Raw genomic sequence first — 21,450 nt, forward strand, 5'->3', positions numbered from 1 at the left:
GAACAAATAATCATAATATGATGTAGGATGCAACTAATAAAAATTTTATTTGAAATGTGCAAAAACTAAGAAGTATGACAAACACTAAACTAAACCCAAACATCCCCCCAGACTTAAACTTTTCATCATCCCGATGAAAACTAGAAATGTAATGTGAAGGAAATTTATGAAGTTTTGAGAAGTTATTAAGTGATGAGCTTCAAATGGTTGACATTCATGTGCTTCAAGATACTCCTCTATCCGATGCTCACATTCCTCCACAACTTTGAATTCTACAAAAATAAGATAGGCAAGAAAAATTAAGCAGAGGGTATGATTTATTATCAATGAAGTAAAAAGAAACTAAAAAGAAAATAAGGAAAATGAACTTGGGTTGCCTCCCAAGAAGTGCTTGTTTAAGGTCATTAGCTCGACCACCTCATTAGATTCATCGAAATCTCGCTCTTGGAGGGGTAAGATATTTTAGAACCCTCTTACCAAGGGCTCTTATTATAGAGGGAGCTTTCATCAAAAAGTGAAGAATCGCTCTCTCCATCTTCGTCTTCTTGGAAATTCTTTCAGGAGGTCGAAGACGGTTTAGATCGAGCTTCCAATTATAGGCCTCTTGAAAACCTACACACCCAAAATAAAAACATACCTCTCCCAAGCATGTAATATAAGAAGGAACTAGAACCATATTAGTATGAACTGAATATGTATCAAAAATTGAATCACATCCAACAAAATTAATTATAGGTACCTCTATAAAATTTTCCACAAGATCACAAGAAATACTAACCTTACTTTGCTGAGAGGTACCTAAAATTTCTAAACATGTGGATGTGACTTCCTCTGAATCAAATGATGGTTCTGGCTCTGGCTCTGGTGTTGGTACTTTTAAAGGTGGTGATTCTTGAGACTCTGCTAACTCTGCACAAGTCCCTACACATGGATCCACAACATGTTCAATTCTTGCAACTCTCATAATCTCTAAAGGTTGTGTGGATGAAAGAGGTGATTCTTGAGATGTTGTTTCCACACCACAGCTCCCTACACTTCCTTTCAAATCATCATCATCAACACAAGCGTCGAAAAATATACCAACGTCTATATCTTCAACAGGAGAATCAACTATAGGAGGATCATTGACTTCATTTGCATTTTTACGTTGATCTACCTCAATACATTTATCATATGAAAATTCAATGTCACTATAACATCCTGTAAAATCTGGAGGAAGATATGAAAACTTGTTATCCACTGCATTATTATCTCAATCCTCATCTGAAGAGTCCTCATCTTCATATACATCCAGAAATCTACACTCAAGCATTTTTGTATCACAGAATTTTAGAAGATCTTTATCTTCGTTAGCCCCCACTAGCCTTTGTGGAAAAGGAACCCTTAGTGAAAGTTTTTTGAATGGTTGAGCATATGGCTGAGGTTCAAATTGCTTATCTAGTGATGGTCTGATCAATCATTGAGGGAAAGGTACTTGTTACATTTGGGAACCTCCTGGAATAATGGAACTGAGTTCATGTGGTCTTCTATTGTTCTTCTCCTCAATTCTATACAAGTCATTTTTCAGAAGTTCTTCATGATTCTTGTCGCTCCTCAACTTACTATCATTACACTTTTCACTAGATCTTATTTGTGTAGGAGGGGGATCTTCTTTGAACCATTTTGAAACTATGCTCTCAATCTTTGCCCCCAAATGTTTAAACTCCTCACTCTGCGACTTTCGAATTTTGGCATTCTTGGGTGGTTGAATTGTATTTCGTTTGACAGGCTCTCTAGTATATATGGCTTGTACTTCTTGAGTTTCTGAGGGAGATTTCATCCAACTTTTGCTCGACCATCCATGGAGGTTCAATGTCACTTGATCAATTAATGTATAAGCTTCTTCTATACTCTTGTCCATAAATGAACCTCCAGCTGATGAATCTAACAAACACTTATCTGAAAAAGAAATTCCCCTATAGAATATGTGGAGAATCAACCATTTCTCCAAGATATGGTGAGGGCACTGCCTTTGTAGACTCTTGAATATATCTCATGCTTCAAATAAAGATTCTCCATTTGCTTGAACAAAATTTGTGATGCAACTCCTCATGTAGATTGTTCTGCTTGGAGGGAAAAAATGATTCAGAAATTGCTGCTCCAATTGTTCCCAACTTGTGATGCTTTGAGGACAAAGAGAATATAACCAAGTCCTTGCTTTGTCTTTGATACTGAAAGGAAATGCCATTAATCGAACTACATCCGCTGACACTCTTTCATAGTCCACCATATCACAAAGCTCTAAAAATCTCTCAAGGTGTAGATAAGGACTTTTTGATACTTCTCCTCCAAAAGTATGACCTTGTATCATGGAAATTAACTCTGGGTCTAGTTGAAAACTTTCTGCTTCAATATGGGGTTGCACAATGGGAGATAAAAATCTTGTAGAAATGGGTGCAGAGAAATCTCTTAAAGACCTGCTTGACATGTAAGTGCTCATGGTATCTAAGAAAAAAAATTTATGAGAAGAACAAAAGTGAAGAATTAAGAGCAAGAAAGAGAATGCAAAAATAAAGAAAAAGAAAAACTGAACCTTTGACTAATAACAAGAAATAAATGCAGAGTTTTTTTTTTGAATTATGAAAATAGAAAAACAAAAACTATTTACAAGTCAAGATGATCTAAATTGCTAATCTACTAATGTTAATGCGAACAGTCTCCGGTAACGGCGCCAAAAACTTGTTGCGCAACCGCAAGTGTACTGTTTCGTCGTTAGTAATAAAAATATCGAATCCACAGGGACTGTTAATTAAGCACTAGAGATGTTGCAAAATAAGTTATCTAGATGATCAAAAGTTGGCTTTGGCGCTTGCAAACTACCGAGTGTGATTAAAGAGAGGGAAAGAAGGTTGAGAAGAAGAGAAAGGAGAAAGAGAGTTGAAGTTGGAGGGAGTTGAGCTTCGGGAGATGGGTTCTAGGATTTCAGTTTCATTGTAATACTAGGAGATACTACATAGATTGCCTAGTTTCTACCCTCTATGTTCATGCTCTTGTAGGAAGTTAGATTGGTCAATATCCCTAAGTATTGAATAGAGAAGATCCCTGAGAAATCCTATAACGGTTAACCCCTGTCAATAGGGCACCTCGGTAGATCACAGGAGTTTATGTCTAATAAATAGCAATAAAGATAAAGGTAGATGGTACGGGTTCCTACTTCCTTATAGAGGAATTACCTCTCCTTTCAAGAGAATGTCGTAGACGTCCGTGAATGGGTTACCCTTGTCACTAGGGCCCCTCGGGTATACGATCTAGAGAACTCTCTCTACGAGAGCAGCAATTCCTAAGGGATTGTTTCTCCTTTCAAGGGAACGTCTTAAACGTCCGGAAAGGGTTACCCCTGTCATGAGGGTACCTTGGTCAATACGCTCTAGGGCATCCCCTTGCTTGATCAACAATCCTCCACAACAATCAACAAAGTATGCATAGTCACACACACAACTCATCAATATGAACAAAAGCATTAACAAGTAATTGAATAGAAGCAAGACGAATCTACATAGTTTTGCATCTCCATCGTATTACAAATACTACCTAATCCTAGAAGAGGGTTTCTATTCCATTGTGGGGGAAGAATAACCCCAAAACATAAAGAAAAGCATACTTACAACCCTAGAAGGAAAGGAAGATGAGATGATTGATGATTCTGATGTCTTGGGGATGCTTCCTTGCTCCAGAGATGGACGGATCATGAAGAAACAACGGTGGATGAAGCTCGACGGCTTTCCCCGAGGGGAGAGACGAAATCCCGAAACCTAGATCCCCCAAGAATAGGTTTCTTGACCCTTTTATAACCTAGGGTATGGGTGCCGCACGGCCCGTGGCATCGCCGTGCAAGGTTGGCACGACCACGCCCATCCTCTCTTCTGGCGAAGCTGCACGGCCGTACCGATTGGCACAGGCGTGTGGTCTCTGGCTTCTGCTCCCTGAGGCACGACTGTGCAAGGATGCACGGTCGAGCATTCCTTTGTCTCGGCCTGGGGTGGCACGGTCGTGCAATGATGCACGACCGTGTGCTGCTTTGCCTCTGCCATGCACTGCTTCACCTCTGCCATGGCCGCACGGCTGTGAAAGGGTGCACGGCCGTGCACTGCTCCCTTATGTCTGGTCACACGACAGTGTGTTGCACGGCCGTGCAAGGGTGCACGGCCGTGCACTGCTCCCTTTTGTCTGGTCACACGACCGTGTGTTGCACGGCCGTGTTCTTTGGCTTGTTTTGATGTGTAGTTAATTGCCGTTTTTGCTTCGAAAGTCATCCCTATCAACACAAAACCAAACAAAGGACAGATATCCAAACAAAAGAATATATATAATGAATACAAGACGAAAGAGGCAATCATTCAACGAACATATATGAATAAAGTACGTGAATGTGCACTAAAACATGTGTAAATGATCATAATATTTGCACAAATCACACATTCTGACCTGTACGCTTTTATCCCGTGACCTGTACCATAAGACTGTAAATCCTAACCTGCATCCTTGGTTGGCCCTGTAAGTCCTGACCTGCATCCTTGGTTAGCACATTTTGACCTGTACGCTTTTATCACGTGACCTGTGCCGCAAGACTATAAGTCCTGACCTACATCCTTGGTTGACCCTATAAGTCCTGACCTGCATCTTTGGTTAGCACATTTCGACCTGTGCGCTTTGCAGTTGGTCTGCTCTATGCCAGAAGTCTTTCCTTCCACACCCTTACCTGGCCTGTGGGCCCACCCCCTAATTGCCACAGAGGATGGATCTTGTCCAACCTGTAATCTTAACCTTTGACTGCCACGTAAGTTGAAACTGTGACCACTGCCACGCAAACTTGACTTCTGACCTCCACGGGGGCTGGACTTCTGACCATCCCCTTGGCTTGACTCTTGGCCACGTCAGCTGCCTTGACCTCACGATCATGCACCGTATCATAAGCCTCCCCCTCAAGTCTAGTCGAAGGAAGCTCTAGTCCGACTGACTAGACCCATGCCTCTTTGTTACCTGACCTGGTTCTAGCGTCTCCTGCTTACTTGTTTCCTTCTATCTCCTTTAAGATTTCTCACCTTCCTATGAGATACGCGGAACTTCCCTATATTCCAGTTAATTCTTCAACTTCGGAGCATACCCTTTTCCTATACATGCCACACTATTTTCCAAGCGTCAACTCAAGTTCCGAGGTAATCCCTTCACCTTCTTCCTCCTTATAAAAGAGTTGCATACATTTCCATTGTCAAGCATACTTCCACCTTCCTTTTTTCCAACTATTCTCCTCTTGCTCATGGAGCCCAACGAGCTATCTTCCTTACGACGTCAGCTTGTTCTTAAAGAAAAAGTCTTGCGTGAAATGACCATAAGCAGGGACCTTCAGACCTCTCTTCGTAGGGAAATGGAAGAGCTCTGGCAGGCTGCCAAATATAGAACTTGAGCCGAGGTAGCCCTCAAGATGAAGGCTCATGCAGACTTCCATGCTTAGGTCTATCATATTATGTACTTGAAGATGAAACACGAGGACGAGGTGACCCTCCTGAAAGAAGATATCCAGCTAAAGGACGAAACCATTGGCCAACTGCAAAACTCCCTCAAACTTGTTGAGGAAGAACTGGTTCAAGCAAGAGCTCATATAGAGAGCAGGGGTCAGGCTTCTGGATCTGGCAGCAATGTACCCCCCTGAAAAAATGTTCATTTTTTAATGAAATAAAACATGTTTCCGGGACTCCATTTAATATGGTGTAGATCCCTATCCCCTCGCTCTTGTATCATTGCGTTTCTATAAATACTTGTGTTTCCCCACTAATATTTTTAACAAAAATAATAAGGATAATTTACTTACCCAACTTTGTTCTCGCCTCTCACCAGAAGAGTTAGGAGGTCAAGACGCTTACGAATATACCTGCTAGTTTCCGTATTTAAAGCCGAAATAATGGAAATATGACTTACTGACCAGTTGAGCACGAGAATAGGTTTTGTTGTACTTTGCCCAAGCAAATGCAGGACGTACCGACCAAAAGAGTCATTGGGCGTGAGAGCATAGCTCACTTATAACTCGCACTGGGGCGAGAGTTTGGAACCCGACCTGGACGATCGTTGGGCGTGAGAACTTAGTTCACTTATAACTCGCACTGAGGCGAGAGTCTGGGACCCGACCTGGATGGTCTTTGGGCGTGAGAGCTTAGCTCACTTATAACTCGCACTGGGGTGAGAGTCTGGAACCCGACCTGGACGATCGTTGGGCATGAGAGCTTAGTTCACTTATAACTCGCACTGAGGCGAGAGTCTGGGGCCCGACCTGGACGGTCTTTGGGCGTGAGAGCTTAGCTCACTTATAACCTTCCCTGAGGTGAGAGTCTGGGACCCAACCTGGACGATCGTTGGGCGTGAGAGCTTAGCTCACTTATAACTCACACTGGGGCGAGAGTTTGGAACCCGACCTGGACGGTCATTAGGCGTGAGAGCTTAGCTCACTTATAACTCGCACTGAGGTGAGAGTCTGGGATTCAACCTGGACGGTCGTTGGGCGTGAGAGCTTAGCTCACTTATAACTCGCACTGGGGCGAGAGTTTGGGATCCGACCTGGACGGTCGTTGGGCGTGAGAGATTAGCTCACTTATAACTTGCACTGGGGCGAGAGTCTGGAATCCGACCTGGACGATCGTTGGGCGTGAGAGCTTAGCTCACTTATAACTCACCCTGAGGCGAGAGTCTGAAACCCGACCTGGAGACCAGGAAGAAACTTTCCTTGACTGGTCCAAGAGTCAGATTAATGGTTGCGGACTGGCCTAGAGATCGTTTCTAGAGAAATTCTCGCCCAGGTATGATACTATAGTTGTCCAGCCAACCACTTGGTACTTGCGATATTTCCTGCAAACATCTCAAGTATACTTAATTAGACTAGCTATTTTTCAATTGTATAGGAGCGGGAAATTCAAATTCCGGTGTCTTTTCATTTTCTCTTCTCTTTTCCGAGGTGGCTTCCTACTCATGACGTATGGCTTTGCTATTCCCGAGGTAACCGCACGATCGCTTTTCTCCTGATGCCTAGTCTTCCCGCACCGGAATGCTGCCATACAAAAATCCCTCTCTATGATTTCCTTGTCACATCCATCATTAAGACCTTTTTAATGCCTTCCCTAAGGAAGCGACACGCGTCCCACGAGCCCTTACCTCCACTGTAGATGATCAGAGCCTTTTAGCACGCAACCCTAGATCCGACACCTCCTAGCGTCATTCCTTTTCAAGGCTTCCTAGGGTTTTGGTTTTATATGGCTTTATAAACCCTAAAGGTTGTCCGCCATTGCCTTCGTACCTTGACATCTGCTTTCGATTTTGTTGCTTCCTCTTGCTCTGTCTCCTGAGTTCTTCTCTGGTTGTTACTTGTAAACGCTTCTTCTCTTTGTCTCCGTCCTCCTCATTACTCTCCAATGGCAGAAGGTAACATGACACCCTAGTATTCGCATTACATTTCCAGCCTAGACAATAGTGACCTTTTCCAGATGCAGGAAGGCCTGCACCTTACGACTGATTACCAAATGCTTGCTCCCAGACCGACTAAGCACCCTTCTTCTCCTCCCAAGGGCTTTGTAACCTTCTTTAAGGACCAAAGCTTGGGAGGTCTCCGCTTTCCTCTTCATCCTATTTTCTCTTCTTTGAGTCAGTACTTTAGGATCTCTCTTTCACAGTTCACCCCGAATGCTATTCGTGCCATCTGCGGAATGGTTATCCTTTGTAGGGTGTACTGTATTCCTCTAACCGCAGAACTTTTTCATCATTTCTATTCATTGAAACGATCTAAGCCTGGCGTGTTCATGGTGCAATCTAGGGTTGAATGTAAATTTTTTTCTGATATGCCTTCCTCCAACAAAGGTGGGAAGTCTCGTTTTTTCTTTATCCGACTGCCCGAGTTGGTAACCTGGCCGACTCAATGGCGTTCTGCTCTTCCCACTCCTTTTGAACTACCAGAACACCAACATCTACCAGATTGCCATATACAACTTCCACGAAAATAAAAGGAGTCAGCCTTCTCCTGTCCATAATACTACGAGAAGGCTTTTGCATTTCTTCGGACTCAGTCCGATCCCTGCAGATATAGGAGCTCCTTTTGGTAAGATGTTTTCCTTCCTTCCGCCGGTCTTCACTAACTGAAGTATTTCCTATTTGCTTTGCAGAGGCTGCTATGTTTCGGACCTACTCAAAGGGATCAGCCCGAATGCCCAGTGATCTTTTGCAAGCTGTGGGGGATGAGGTTGCGCAAGTCCTAGTTGCCCCTTCGGCTACTTCTTCTCACGAGCCCTCAGAGGAACCCTCAGCCTCCTCCACCCTGCTACTTCTGCCAGCGGGCCAAACTAAGGATATCTCTGCAGCTCTGGAGCCCATTGAGGAAGAGAGGGTTCCCTCTCCTCCACCAGACAAACGCTTACGACTCCAGCGTAAACGTAAGAGAGTCGCTCCCTCGGTCCTGTCTTCTCCTCTTCACCCGCCCGAGCGGGCTTCTTCCAAGCTTCCCAAGGTCCAAGTGACCGTACCCAAAGTTCTCGCTTGGGAGTCTCCTCGAGCGGTGAAAGTTCCGACCCCTACTCCCGTCTGGGTACTAGCTCCTGACCCGACTGGTCCTTCTGCTAGAGATCAACCCAGCTGCTCTGCGCACCCTACCGCCCCTGCTGCCCCCTCTCCCTCAGCTGTGCGCACCCAGGCATGACCTCTGAGGAATGAGCAAGATTTCACAACCTCCTGGCGCTTGCCCTCTGTGGATGAATCAGAATCAGACGCAGCGGGGACTTCGGCAGCAAATGTCCCCCCAGTCCGCGGTAAAATTCAACTGCTTGGTGACTTAGCCACTCGCTGGCGATTGGCCAACGAGCAGTTCTGTGCCGGTTCTCGGTGGGAAAGTCTGGATCTAGTTTCCCAACATATTATATCAGTGAGTTTTTATTTCCTTGCCTTGCTTCTGACATTATTGTTGACTTTCTTTTTATCAAGCAGGCCTGCTCCAGTGGTCTGTGCTTGACCCGTTTTGCTGCTGACCTACTCCGTGAAATCGAGTCACTGAAGGCTCATATTCAAGAATCGGAGTTGCCATTGACTCCCCGTGACCCCTTCGACCCTCTGAATTCTTATCTATACGCGGTCGGGGAGTCTGCTCAGTCTGCTCGAGAACTAGCCCAGGAATCCTCTGAGAAAATAAAAGAGCTGCAAGTGGGTTTGCAGACCAGTGATTCTAAGCTAAATTCAGAGGGGCAACGCCGTCGTCAAATGGCGACTAAGCTGGAGGAGAAGGATTCCACGCTGCCCGATCTTTTGGCTGATCTGAAGGCACTCCAGGAATCCTACAAAGTTGTGCAGAAAGACCTGGAGGTTGCTCGAGCGGACCTGAGTGACAGTGCTGACCGAGAGAAGGCTTCTAAGACTCAGCAAGATAGAGATCAGGCCACCCTCAAATCTCTCCAGGCAGATCTTCTCCAAGCCCAGGCGGAGGCTTCCACCTTAAAGCAAGAAAAGGCCTTGGCCCTGGCCTCTACAGAGGAAGTAAGGGTGGAACTAGTGGAATACAGATCAGGCGAAGGTGAGCGTCTCGAAGCTTACAGGATCTCTTATATTAAGTCTCCCTTGTTCCAGAAGAAGATAGGGGATTTCGCCGACCGGATGGTCTGCTATGGGGGCGTGGAAGCAGTGCGCCAGCTGTTTGAGTAAAAACTTCTTCGCTCTGCCCCCCCCAGCTAACTTCTTGGACAGGGAGCGCCTACTAGTTGAAGTTCCCGATGCAGCTTTCCCGTCCTTCGCCGCAGATAACAACTTCTTGACTCTTCCAGCTCCTCTCCCGAGCGATGTACTCCCTCTAGACCCTCCTTCAGGCCCTCAGCCTTAATGTAATCTTGTGTGTTGAAATTTGACAGACCTGCTCATGTACTTGAAGGTGCTAGACCTGGCCCCACCTTATATTTGAAGTTTGAAATTTCTTGATCTATGTTTGTCTAAACTGGCCTAAACTTAGGAACTTCTTTAGCGAGCCTTTTGGTTTTGAGAACTCTTGGTTGCGTATTCCCTGATCTCAGAGTTACTTGTTTTTCATCCTGGGATCTATTTCCCAGATCTACTGGTTTTTCGTCCTTAGATCTGTTTGTTTTCCAACCCGAGATTTGTGTGTTTCCCGCCCTGGGGTTTGTTTATTTCCTGACCTGGGAATTATTCCTTTCCCGACCCCCGATCAATTCACTCCCCGACCTGCAATATGGTTATTTCCTTGACCTGGGATTTATTGTGATCTTGATGACGTTCCAACTAATGCCTTTGCCCCGAAACTGTCTTCTCAACGTCCCCGGCTGGTTCCCGAGCTGGATTCATCCAGTAGCGAAATGGGCTCCCGAGCGGGATTATCCCTTAACGAAATGGGCTCCCGAGCGGGACTTATCCCTTAATGAAATTGGCCCCCGAGCGGGACTTATCCCTTAATGAAATCGGCTCCCCCACGCTCCCGAGCAAGGAACTCCTACTGCATCACCATGTAATACCTTTCTTTCCCGAGGTATCGCTTGATGGCCCTCGTACTTCGGACCATCTACAGTAGTCTCATTTTTTGTGAAGATCCAACGACTCATCTTATTTTGATATTCTGCACCGCCTCTATTACTAGCCGTTGGATGGTAATTTGATCGTTTTGTCCTTGTGGGTTTCAGCTATAAATAGGTCCTCGTCGACACTTCATGGAACTTTTTCCTCTGCGCTTCCTTTGTTATCGCTCTCTGCTCTTCTCGCTTCCTTGCTTCCTCGTGCCTTCTGCTTTCTGCTTCCCCCTTTTGTTTCTGGCTTTCACTTAAGTTTTCCCCATGGCCTTCCCCAACATCATTTACCCTCCTAGAGTTTCCACTTTTGCTGGCATGGATCTGGATGATCTTCGATTTACCTACGAAGTCTCCAAGGACATGCATATCATCATTCTGAATACGCTACACCAAGCCTCTGCCCCTCCGACAGGCTATGCCACCTTCTATAAGGAACAGTTAGTGGCGGGGCTTCGGTTCCCCATTCATCCTTTCTTCTCTGATGTCAACCGTTATTTTCGAATCTCTTTGGGCCAACTGACTCCCAATTCGATAAGGATTTTGTGCGGCTTCGTGGTTCTGTGTGAAGTTTGCGAACTTTCCTGGTCGGCCCGTCTGTTTCACTATTTCTTTACTCCGCGCCATCACGATGAGGGTTTATTCTGCTTCCAGGCTCGCACTAGGACTACTTTCTTTTGTCCCATTCCCTCATCTAATCCGGCCTGGAAGGATAAGTACTTTTTCCTCAAATTCCCCTCCGCTGTGGAGTGGCCCACTCGCTAGCAGCGGATCCTTCCCGCAATACTTGACCTGGGGAACTACTGTAATGACCCCCTTTTTACAGACTCCCTGGCTCAGTTGAGGTGCTGGCGGTTAGACTTAGTGAGACTAATATCTGAAGAGGTATTGTCTTTCTTTAGGCTGAGCCGCATTCCGTCTTTTGAGTTGCCTCGCTCCTTAGGTGAATTTTGCTTGCCCTTAAAATTATCTCATCCTATCTTTTGGCACAAGTACCATAATTCTGATTTCCCCGTGCAGCTGAAACATTGCTTTGCGCCTCAGACGTCCAACCTCTCCCTTTTAGTGAGCAGGAAATAATGAGGCGCAACAGGGTCATCTTGGATAGGAGGCTTCTTCCCCATTCTGCTCTCGCTCGGCTGGGGTCGCCTGCAATTGTCGTTCCTCGGTCAGCTCCTCCATCAATCTCTCAATCAACTCCCCAATCGGCTTCTCGTACAGCACCTGGACCTTCCATCCGACCGACCCCTCGACCTCCTTCAGGCTTAGCTGATATTCCCCTGCCAGTCCTTCCTTTCGAGCAGCTTCCCGGGCCGCCTGGCAGGCACGCCTCGCTAGCGACCCTGCCAGAATCGCTACTGCCCCCGTAACTCGGCGATCGTGATCCTCACCTGAAGGCTCGGACTCGGATGACCAACCCTTGCGATTCCATAGAAAACGCTTTCAACCAGAAACAGACCTGGGTGCTGAGGACGCTGGCATCCCCTCTGTTGATCCAGTCCCCAGGTCTCCTGTTCCCCCTGCGCCGGTTACCCGTCCTGCGATTGTTGCGGTCCCTCCTACTACGCGCGCCCAGGAACAGGCTGCACCTTCCTCTGAACCCGTCAATACTCCTTCCCAAGTACCAGGTGAGACGGTCGGTCCTTCAGCTACGCCCCTGCCAGATGAATCATGACAGGGCCCATCTCGCTCGGCTTCTCCCCTCATCCCAACCCTACGGCATCAACTTCCCAGCCATAGGGCTTTTCTTATCACCGATATTATTCCACTAATCCTTCTGAATCAGGCCTGAGGTGCCAACGAGATGCTCCCACTAGTCGTCTCACTCTAAGAGGAGACATAGCGACCTGTTGGGAGCAAAGCTTTCAATGGATGGAGAATCTATCCATACCTGACAAGATGAATAGGTTTTCTGAGTTGTATGTCCAGGTGAGCTATACCTATTTATGCGATTAAACATCCTCCCTCTTCTTACACTCTTTCTTTCTTGGTTCAGGCTCACGCTGAATCGATGATGATAAATCAAATACTTCACCTGAATTATCATCGTAATAAGGTGTTATCGGATAGAGTAGCTGAGCTGGATTTGCAATTGAATGACCCTGCAGCGGTCGGCCATGCTCAAAGGGCTGAAATAGAAGCTTTGAAGAGGGCCAATGCTCAGCATTGCCAAGCTCTACATGCGGCCGATCAGAAACTCCAAGGCCTTCAGGATAAGAAAAATCAGGCGGAGAATCTCCATATGCAGAATGTTGATCAACTGACCCAGGAGCTGAAAACCAAAGAGGCCCTCCTATAAGAACAGAGTCAGACCCTGGACTCCTAGGCCGCCGAACTAGTGGACCTGAAGGCTGAATTGTCCCAAGCCCGCTCTGGCCTTTCTGGAGTCACTTCAGCTCTGGAGATATACAAAGCAGGGGAAGACGACCGATGTAGGCAGTGTTGGTTGCTACTCGGAAAACCTAGAGGTTCCACTGTACAAAAATTTTGTGCAAAGGTCTGAACCTTTTCCTAGCTACCATGTGTTCTTTTAAATTAAATTTTGGATCGCCTGCGGAACTTAACACGTTTGATCCAAAACTTAATCTATTTGTTCTTTTAGGTTTTGACTTGGATCTCCTGCGGAACTTAACGCGTTCGACCCAAGTCACCTTAAGTTATTAATTCCATTAAATATTAATTTCCATAATTGGTTCCCAATACTGACGTGGCGAGGCACATGACCTTCTTGGATATGGGAGCAACCACCACCGACTAGACAAAACCTTTTATAGAAATCTAATATTTAATTTCCTAAAATAACTTTAGGTTAACCAAAAAGAACAATCAAATCACAAGGGAAACAAAAATAAAAGAACACAACTTCAAAAAACATATTCAAAATACTAGAACGTAAGCCTCTTGTATTTGGTATTATTTTCATAAATAACTAGCATGATGCGGAAAAGAAAAATTACTAGTTATACCTTCTAGAAAGACCTCTTGATCTTCTACCGTATTCCTCTTCTAACCTCGGACGTTGTGTGGGCAACGATCTTCTGAGATGAGAAACCACCAACCACCTTCTTCTCCTCCTAGCTAGGTTCGGCCAACAATAAGGAAGCTTCACCAAGGAAGAAGATCAAAACACCAACCAAGCTCCAAGAGATGCTAACTTTCTCTCCTTCTCCTTCTTCTTCTCCAAGTAGTATCCGGCCACCACAAGAGCTCCAAGGGGAGAGAGAGGTTCGGCCACCACAAGAGGAAGAGAGGGAGAGGATGATGGCAGGCCACACCAAGGAACAAAAGAGGGAGAGAAATAATAGAGGTTATGTCTCATGAAGGCACCCTCACCCCTTCTTTTATATTCCTTGGCCTAAGCAAATTAGGAAATTTAATTACAATAAAATTTCCTTAATTTCCTTGACATGATTTAATTGAGAAAAATAAAATAAAATTTCCCCAATTAAATTCTAATGGTCGGCCACATCATGAAATCAAATTAGACAAGTTTCAATCAACAATTAAAACTTCCTAATTTGTTTCCGAAAATTTTAAAATTAAAATTTCTCTTCAAAATCTCTTCATGGTTGATAAAAAGAAATTTCCATAATTTTAATTTTACAACATGTGAATAATTTTTAAAGAGAAAATAAAATATCTCACCAATCTACAAATAAGGAAAGAGATCTAATCTCTTTCTTTAATCTTTTGTAGATCTTTTACAAGAGAGATAATTTAATTTTAATTCTCTTTAATAAATTATATCTTCCACATAATAAAAATTAAAATTAAAATTCTTTTTTAATTTAATTTGGCCGGCCCCTACAGCTTGGGTTCAAGCTAGGGCCGGCCACCCCAATTTATACCTAGGCCGGCCCTAGCTTGGTTCCCAAGCTAGCTTGGCCAGCCCCCTTTAGGTGGGTATAGAATGTGGGTATAGGTGGGTATAGTACTCTATAAATAAGAGGCTACGATAAGGACCGAGAGGAGGAATTGGTTTTGGTCTCCCGATAAAATTAAGCATCCCGTGTTCGCCCCGAACATACAACTTAATTTTATCAATAATAATTCATTCCACTAAAGAACTATTATTGAACTACCGCACCAATCCCAAATTATATTTTTGGGCTCCTTCTTATTATGAGTGTGTTAGTCTCCCTGTGTTTAAGATATCGAATGTCCACTAATTAAGTGAGTTACTGACAACTCATTTAATTAATATCTTAGTCCAAGAGTAGTACCACTCAACCTTATCATCATGTCGGACTAGGTCCACCTGCAGGGTTTAACATGACAATCCTTATGAGCTCCTCTTGAGGACATTATCAACCTAGTATCTCTAGGACACAGTTTCCTTCTATAATCAACAACACACATTATAAGTGATGTCATTTCCCAACTTATCGGGCTTATTGATTCATCGAACTAAATCTCACCCATTGATAAATTAAAGAAATAAATATCAAATATATGTGCTTGTTATTATATTAGGATTAAGAGCACACACTTCCATAATAACCGAGGTCTTTGTTTCTTTATAAAGTCAGTATAAAAGAAACGACCTCAAATGGTCCTACTCAATACACTCTAAGTGTACTAGTGTAATTATACAGTCAAGATAAACTGATACCTAATTACACTACGACCTTCTAATGGTTTGTTCTTTTCCATTTTGGTCGTGAGCTACTGTTTATAATTTATAAGGTACTGATAACATCATCTTCTGCATGTGGCACCACATACTATGTTATCTACAGTATAAATTAATTGAACAACTACATTTATCACAAATGTAGACATTTGACCAATGTGATTCTTATTTCTAGCTAAATGTTTTATACCAAAAGCTAGGCTTTTAGTATACATTCTAACAGGCAGAGCCGAGAGGTGTACCTTCATTCTCCAGAGTTTGACGTTCAGGTAGGGGACCGCTTCGTAGTCGCTGTGTCTTTTGGTGCGGCAGGGGCTGTGCGGCAATTATTTGAATAAGGATATCTCAAGTCCGCCCATCCTGCAAACTTTTTGGATCATCATCACATCTTGGATGAGATGCCTGATGAAGTTTTTTCTGCCTTCAAGTAGTTTACACTTATACATTGTGTAAATTGAACTATTTTTATAAAATGAATGTTGCATTTTGCTTCTGATTATCTACTTTTTTCATGATTTACAAAAGATAAGGATGTAGCAATCTTAACCGGGCAAACAGTTTGACCGACTCGCGTTAATGTATTCCTGAAGTGTCCTACTCTTCCTCATCCCATCACTTAGGAATTAGCACTACAACAAAAGGGACTTTCCGCAGCGCATCATCAACGGCGTACAATTAAAGCGCGCCGTTGATAATCGTTTTTACGGCGTGCACAATTATGTGCGCTGCGAATAATATAATATTTATACAAACGACAGCGTGCAGAAAAAGTACGCAGTCAATAAACTTTTCTACGGCATGCAGAGTGTGCTGTTAAAACTTAATATTAACGGCATGTGGAGCGCGCTGTTAATAGTTCACTACAATAAATATGACTTTCCATAGCACGTTATTAACGACGCATGGTTAGGGCATGCCGTTAATGATAATTTTTACGGCGCGCTCAATTAAGTGTGCTGCGGATAATATTATTTTTTTATAAACTGCAACGTGTAGAAAAATATATGCGGTTAATAAATTTTTTTATGGCGTGTAAAATACATTGTTAATATTTAATTTTAACAACATATTTTTTTAAATATAAATATTAACAGTGTGTGCAAAATGCACTGTTAAAAATTAGAAAAAATGTAGTACTTTTGTAACCCAATGTACCACACCAGAATTAATCCGTGAAACCCTTCCTATGCCGCCGCCCATCCCTTCGCGCCTTTTCCTCTGCCCAAAACCCTATTCACGCCACTTCCCTGCGCGACTTCGACTTCGACTTCGTCTTCCTCTCTGCCCTTCGCCTCCTTCGTCCCTAACGCTAAGGCGACCTTCACACTACCCTCGAAGATGAGAACGAGGAGGAGGTGCCAAAGAATGGGGGGGATTTCGATTTTGACGGAGCCGTGGCGGAGAAGGCAGCCGGCGCGATCGGGGTCAAATTAGGGTTCCATGGGAAGGGACAGGGAGAGGGATTGGGTGATCGAACTCATTGTTCTCTGGCTCCTTCCTCAACGCCAACGCCCAGTCGGACGCGGTCGCGAAGGTGGGTCGGATCTACTCCCGCGGCCTCCTGCATCAGCTCATCTCCTTCACCCTTTATTACCCAATGCAATGATTCCTATAGGCTCAAAACATCATCAACCCCATGGTCGTCATCGTCGTCGCCGTCCTCCTCTTCCATATCCTCATCTCCTAGCTTGTCGTCTTTGTCCTTGACTTCGGCCTCCTCGGCGCCTCCATCACTCTCAGCATCCCTTGGTGGGTGCTCGTCCTCTCCACTTGGCTCTACATCATCCTCATCCCTTCCAGCAGGACCACCTGGACTGACCTCTCTATTAAGGTCTTCACCGGCATCTGGCTCTTTTTCAAACTCACTGTTTCATCAACCATCATGCTCGTGTAAGTCAACCGTCCAACTTTCTCCCCCTCTCTTCCTCTTCCCCCTCGCTCAAACTCACATTCATCATAGCTTGGAGATTTGGCGCATCCAAGGTTTTGTGCTGATCACAGGCTACCTCCTATATCCAGAAATCTCACTCAATGTCATATCTATCTGGTAATCAATGACCACACAGCTTATCAATTCCTATCTAAATTTCTTACTGACAGTGTGATCGATTCCAGTGCAAATTAGTGGAATTGGGACTTCATGATCATGCTCGGCTTGAGCAATGCCGCAAGGTTTGACGACTACTGCACTTGCATCAATCTCCATGAATCATTCACTAATAACCAGAGGTTGTTTGTTGAAGTGTGAGGATAGGGAATGAGTTGGGGGCTGCTCATCCTCGAGTTGCTAAGTTTGCAGTCCTTGTTATGGTGATGACCAACTTGATCCTTAGCTTGATCATCAGTGTGTTGGTCCTCATACTGCACACGCTCTTGCGCAAGCTCTACACCAGCAATCATTAATCTAACTCCTCTACTTTCCATCTCCATTTTCTTGAATGGAGGTTTGTCAATTCTGTCTAGTACAACATTGATCTAAAATTCTATAATTATTTTTTTTTAATGGACGACTAGCTTCAAGTGTTCACGAGGATGGATGATGTAGGAGTTGCTATTGGAAGTGGGTGGCAAGGCATAGTGGCTTATGTAAATGTGGGTGCTTATTACCTGATTGGACTTCCCATCGGCATTGTTTTTAGATTCAAGTAGTTTAGATACTACTGTAAGTGAAAACTAAGATTTAAATTACTCTTTTGATCTGTTTTGATTTAGGAAAAATATTAAACAATTGTTTTTGATGCTGCTGTGGCTCAAGGAATATGGTGGGGATTGATCATTGGAGTCTTTGTTCAAACGATCTCTCTCATCGTCTTAATTGTCAGGACAATGAAACAGAGAAGTTCTCAAACTGCTGCTCACCCATGAAACACTTTATTTTCATAAAAAAATATCAAAATTTTCATTGTCTGAAAATGGTGATAGAATTTTTTTCCCTCTTTTAGCCTAATGAAATAGGACATATGAGAATGACCTCTGTTTGCAAGTGGACAAAGCGATCAAACGCTTGAAGCATACTGTTGATGAAGATACTTAGCGATAGTCGGCGACATCAAGTGACTAGTCAGCAAAGTTAAGTTTTGTGAACATTTCGTGTAGTATGTGATTTACACTGAAAAAGAATTCTTTCATGTTGTTCAGTCACTTTGCTTATTCTTCAAATCCAGAAATATATTATACTTTTCTAGCAACTTCTGTAGTACAACTTAGGCATAGGAATAACTACTAGACTTACTAATGTAGTTGCATATGGTAGTTGCAGGTCTAACCTTCTGTTGTATGAATCTAGACTTGGGATGATTAGGTTTTGGTTCAAGTATTCTTGTTAGGTTTTGGTCCATAGTAAGCTACATTATCATTCTCTGCTTGAAATGGAATCACATAATTAGTTGTTACATTTCGATTTAGAACATTTTTCAAGATATACTCGTTGTTCTTGTGAGATGTCATATTGATCTATTTGAAATGGAATCACATATTGTAATGTATGTTTTTTAGTATAGTTAGCAACTTCTATGTTCTCTTTGTGCAACTACTTTTGAGATTCCAACTTACTTTAATTTGTTGTGTAAATACATATTGTAAATATTCACATTTGCAAGGCATGATATATTATTAGTTTGGGTGAAAGACAAGGTGCTTCCCTCTAATTTTCAATCTAACTGTTTCAGATTCTTTACACACCTACAAGGTAGAAAATCTACAAAAGCTTGGTGAAGATGAAGAATATGCTCAAATTATGGCAAGACTAGAAGAACTAGAAAAGATAGAGGAGCTTGAAAATAGAAATACTTCAAAAGATAACACTCAAAAGAATGAGCACAGTTCGTGATGGAGATGGGGGTAGCAAAGCTAGAGATAAAGATAAAGATGAGGACATTGAGGTTGGTCATAGTCTCTCGACATCAGATCATAAATATGAAGTTGAGAGATGAAGGCTAAGATAGAAGTCTTGAAACCGCACAAACACTTGTGGCAAGTGGAATACTTGGATGCATATTAGATTAAAGCAGTATTGGAACATTGTTGACAGCGAAATCTTTGATTGTTAGAAATTCATGATTTTTGTACTTGACTTAGAGAAATTTGTGAGCTTTGTAAAATTATTATTAGATGAATAAAAGTTATGTATTCACATTTTTATTGTATTTTATAATTTTTTATTTCTATTTTAAGTGATCAATAAATTATGATAATTTTTAAATTTTAAATTTAAATGATATATTTTAAATAAATATTAGTGATAATTGTATGATATTTTAACTGCAGCGCGCATCACGTGCTGCGAATGTTGTTAACAACAGCGCACAGTGCGCACTGCAAATGTTGTTAATCGCAGCGCATGGTGTGCGCTGCGAATGCTCTTATTCGCAGCGCATCGTGTGCGCTGCGAATGCTTTTAACCGCAGCGCGCGATGTGCGCTGTCGTTGTTTTATGACTTTTAACAGCTTGCAGTTATGCAGCGTGCAATGTGCGCTGCGGATAGCATATTTGCACGCTGCGGAAAGTCATATTTGGTGTAGTGTAGGTTTCGCCAACCAGGGAGTTGTCTAGGTGCGATAAGGCCGAAGGTAGTTAGCGCTCCATGGTCGCTCTAGATTCCTATCCCAGTCGTCTTGCAAGTAGTATGTGCCTGAAGCTAACTTTTTAATGACTTTGTAGGGCTCATTCCATTGAGGTGCTAGCTTAGCTACATCTCCCACGGGTTTTACTTGCTTCCAGACTAGATCTCCTTCTCCGAAGAAGCGAGGAACCACCTTTCTGTCATAATTCTGCCTCATCCTTTGTCGGTAAGCAAACAACCGGGCTGTTGTTTGTTCTCTAGTTTCGGTAATGAGATCCAGCTCTGCCAGTCGTCACTCGGTGTTCTCTTCATCATATAGCATTCTTCTAGTTGAAGGCACCCCGATCTCTACGGGTACCACTGCTTCACTGTCATAGACCAGGTGAAAAGGAGTAAGATCTGTGCTTTCTCCAGGTGTCGTGCGGTACGTCTAAAGAATGCTTTGCAGCTCCTCCACCCAAACTCCTCCGACATGATCCAGCTTCACTTTAAGGCCTCGTACAATTTCTCTATTGATAACCTCAGTCTGCCCATTGCTTTGTGGGTAAGATACAGAGGTAAACGCCTGAGTAATGTCGAACCCTACACCATGCACTACAACAAAAATGACTTTTCGCAGCGCACAAATTTACTTTTCGCAGCGCGCATTGCGCACTGCACAATTAAAAGCTGTTAAAAGTCATAAATTATCCGCAGCGTGCTTTTGCGCGCTGCGAAAAGTATTTTCCACAGCGCGCAAAACACGTCGCGGATAATAGTATCCGTGGCGTGCTTTTGCGCACTGCGAAAAGTATTTTCCGCAGCGCGCAAAGCACGCCACGGATACTATTATCCGCGGCGTGCTTTGCGCGCTGCGGAAAATACTTTTCGCAGCACGCAAACGTATGCTGTTGATGGTCTTAACTATATTAAAAAAATAATTTGACGAAAATGATAAATTAAAATTTTATAACAAAATTACTACAAATCAAATCCATACAAAATTAATAAAAGTCATAGTTTTTCATTATACCACAAAAACTCAAAAGATCTAAAACAAGATATGAAATCTCTAACAAACTAGAAATTACATAACAACAATTCAACTTACAATCTAAACAAATTAGTATAATATATATCAATCACACAATACTAAAAATTTAGATAACCATGCGACCGTACTTCGTATTGCATCATCCAAATTATGAGGACATTGATTTTGTGATGGATCTTGAAAACCCTTCTTGACAGTCAAACTACAAGGTTCACTGTTTCCATGTAAAACTGAATGCATTATTCTATTCGATGAATTGATGCCCAATTTTTGACGGACCCTCCGTATAGGACAAGTAGATCGAAACTCACTGTACAATGTTGAATTGCTTTGTTTCAATACCTATAAATAATGAGATAATTTGAAATTTGGAATGATCAGACACTATATCCCAAATATTTAATGTTGCAACTAAGGTATTACAGGATTAAACACTATGTGAGCTAGATGTTAATTTTCTCAGGATTGCAGGATTTAATGTTGCAACAAAGGTATTACAGGATTAAACACTATGTTAGCTAAAAAACAAAAGGTATTACAGGATTGCAATGTTCTAATTAAGAATATTAATTTTCTCAAAGAGTTAAAACATCTGAAGATCTTACATGATCTTCACATAAATTGAAGTTGTCTGTTCTTGTTGCTGGCTGGGGA

The 21,450-nt window shown here is 43.1% G+C and overlaps 1 long non-coding RNA gene and 1 other non-coding gene across 9 annotated transcripts; both read left to right on the plus strand.

The window, feature by feature from the left end:
* Positions 1-1,988: 1,988 nt before the first annotated feature.
* LOC121983518 lies at positions 1,989-2,094 on the plus strand. Its single transcript, XR_006112564.1, has one exon. It is a non-coding gene; the product is annotated as a small nucleolar RNA R71 (small nucleolar RNA).
* A 14,272-nt stretch (positions 2,095-16,366) lies between these two features.
* On the plus strand, positions 16,367-19,341 carry LOC121981287. Of its 8 annotated transcripts, XR_006111792.1 has the most exons (4): positions 16,367-17,645; positions 17,747-17,863; positions 17,957-18,270; positions 18,870-19,341. It is a non-coding gene; the product is annotated as an uncharacterized LOC121981287 (long non-coding RNA). The 8 variants fall into 8 exon arrangements; XR_006111790.1 differs by having other exon boundaries at positions 16,367-18,040; positions 18,144-18,270; XR_006111791.1 differs by having other exon boundaries at positions 16,367-17,863.
* The last annotated feature ends 2,109 nt before the right edge of the window (positions 19,342-21,450 follow it).

The sequence above is a fragment of the Zingiber officinale genome, chromosome 5A (genome assembly GCF_018446385.1).
Source record: "Zingiber officinale cultivar Zhangliang chromosome 5A, Zo_v1.1, whole genome shotgun sequence".
Lineage (NCBI taxonomy): Eukaryota > Viridiplantae > Streptophyta > Magnoliopsida > Zingiberales > Zingiberaceae > Zingiber > Zingiber officinale.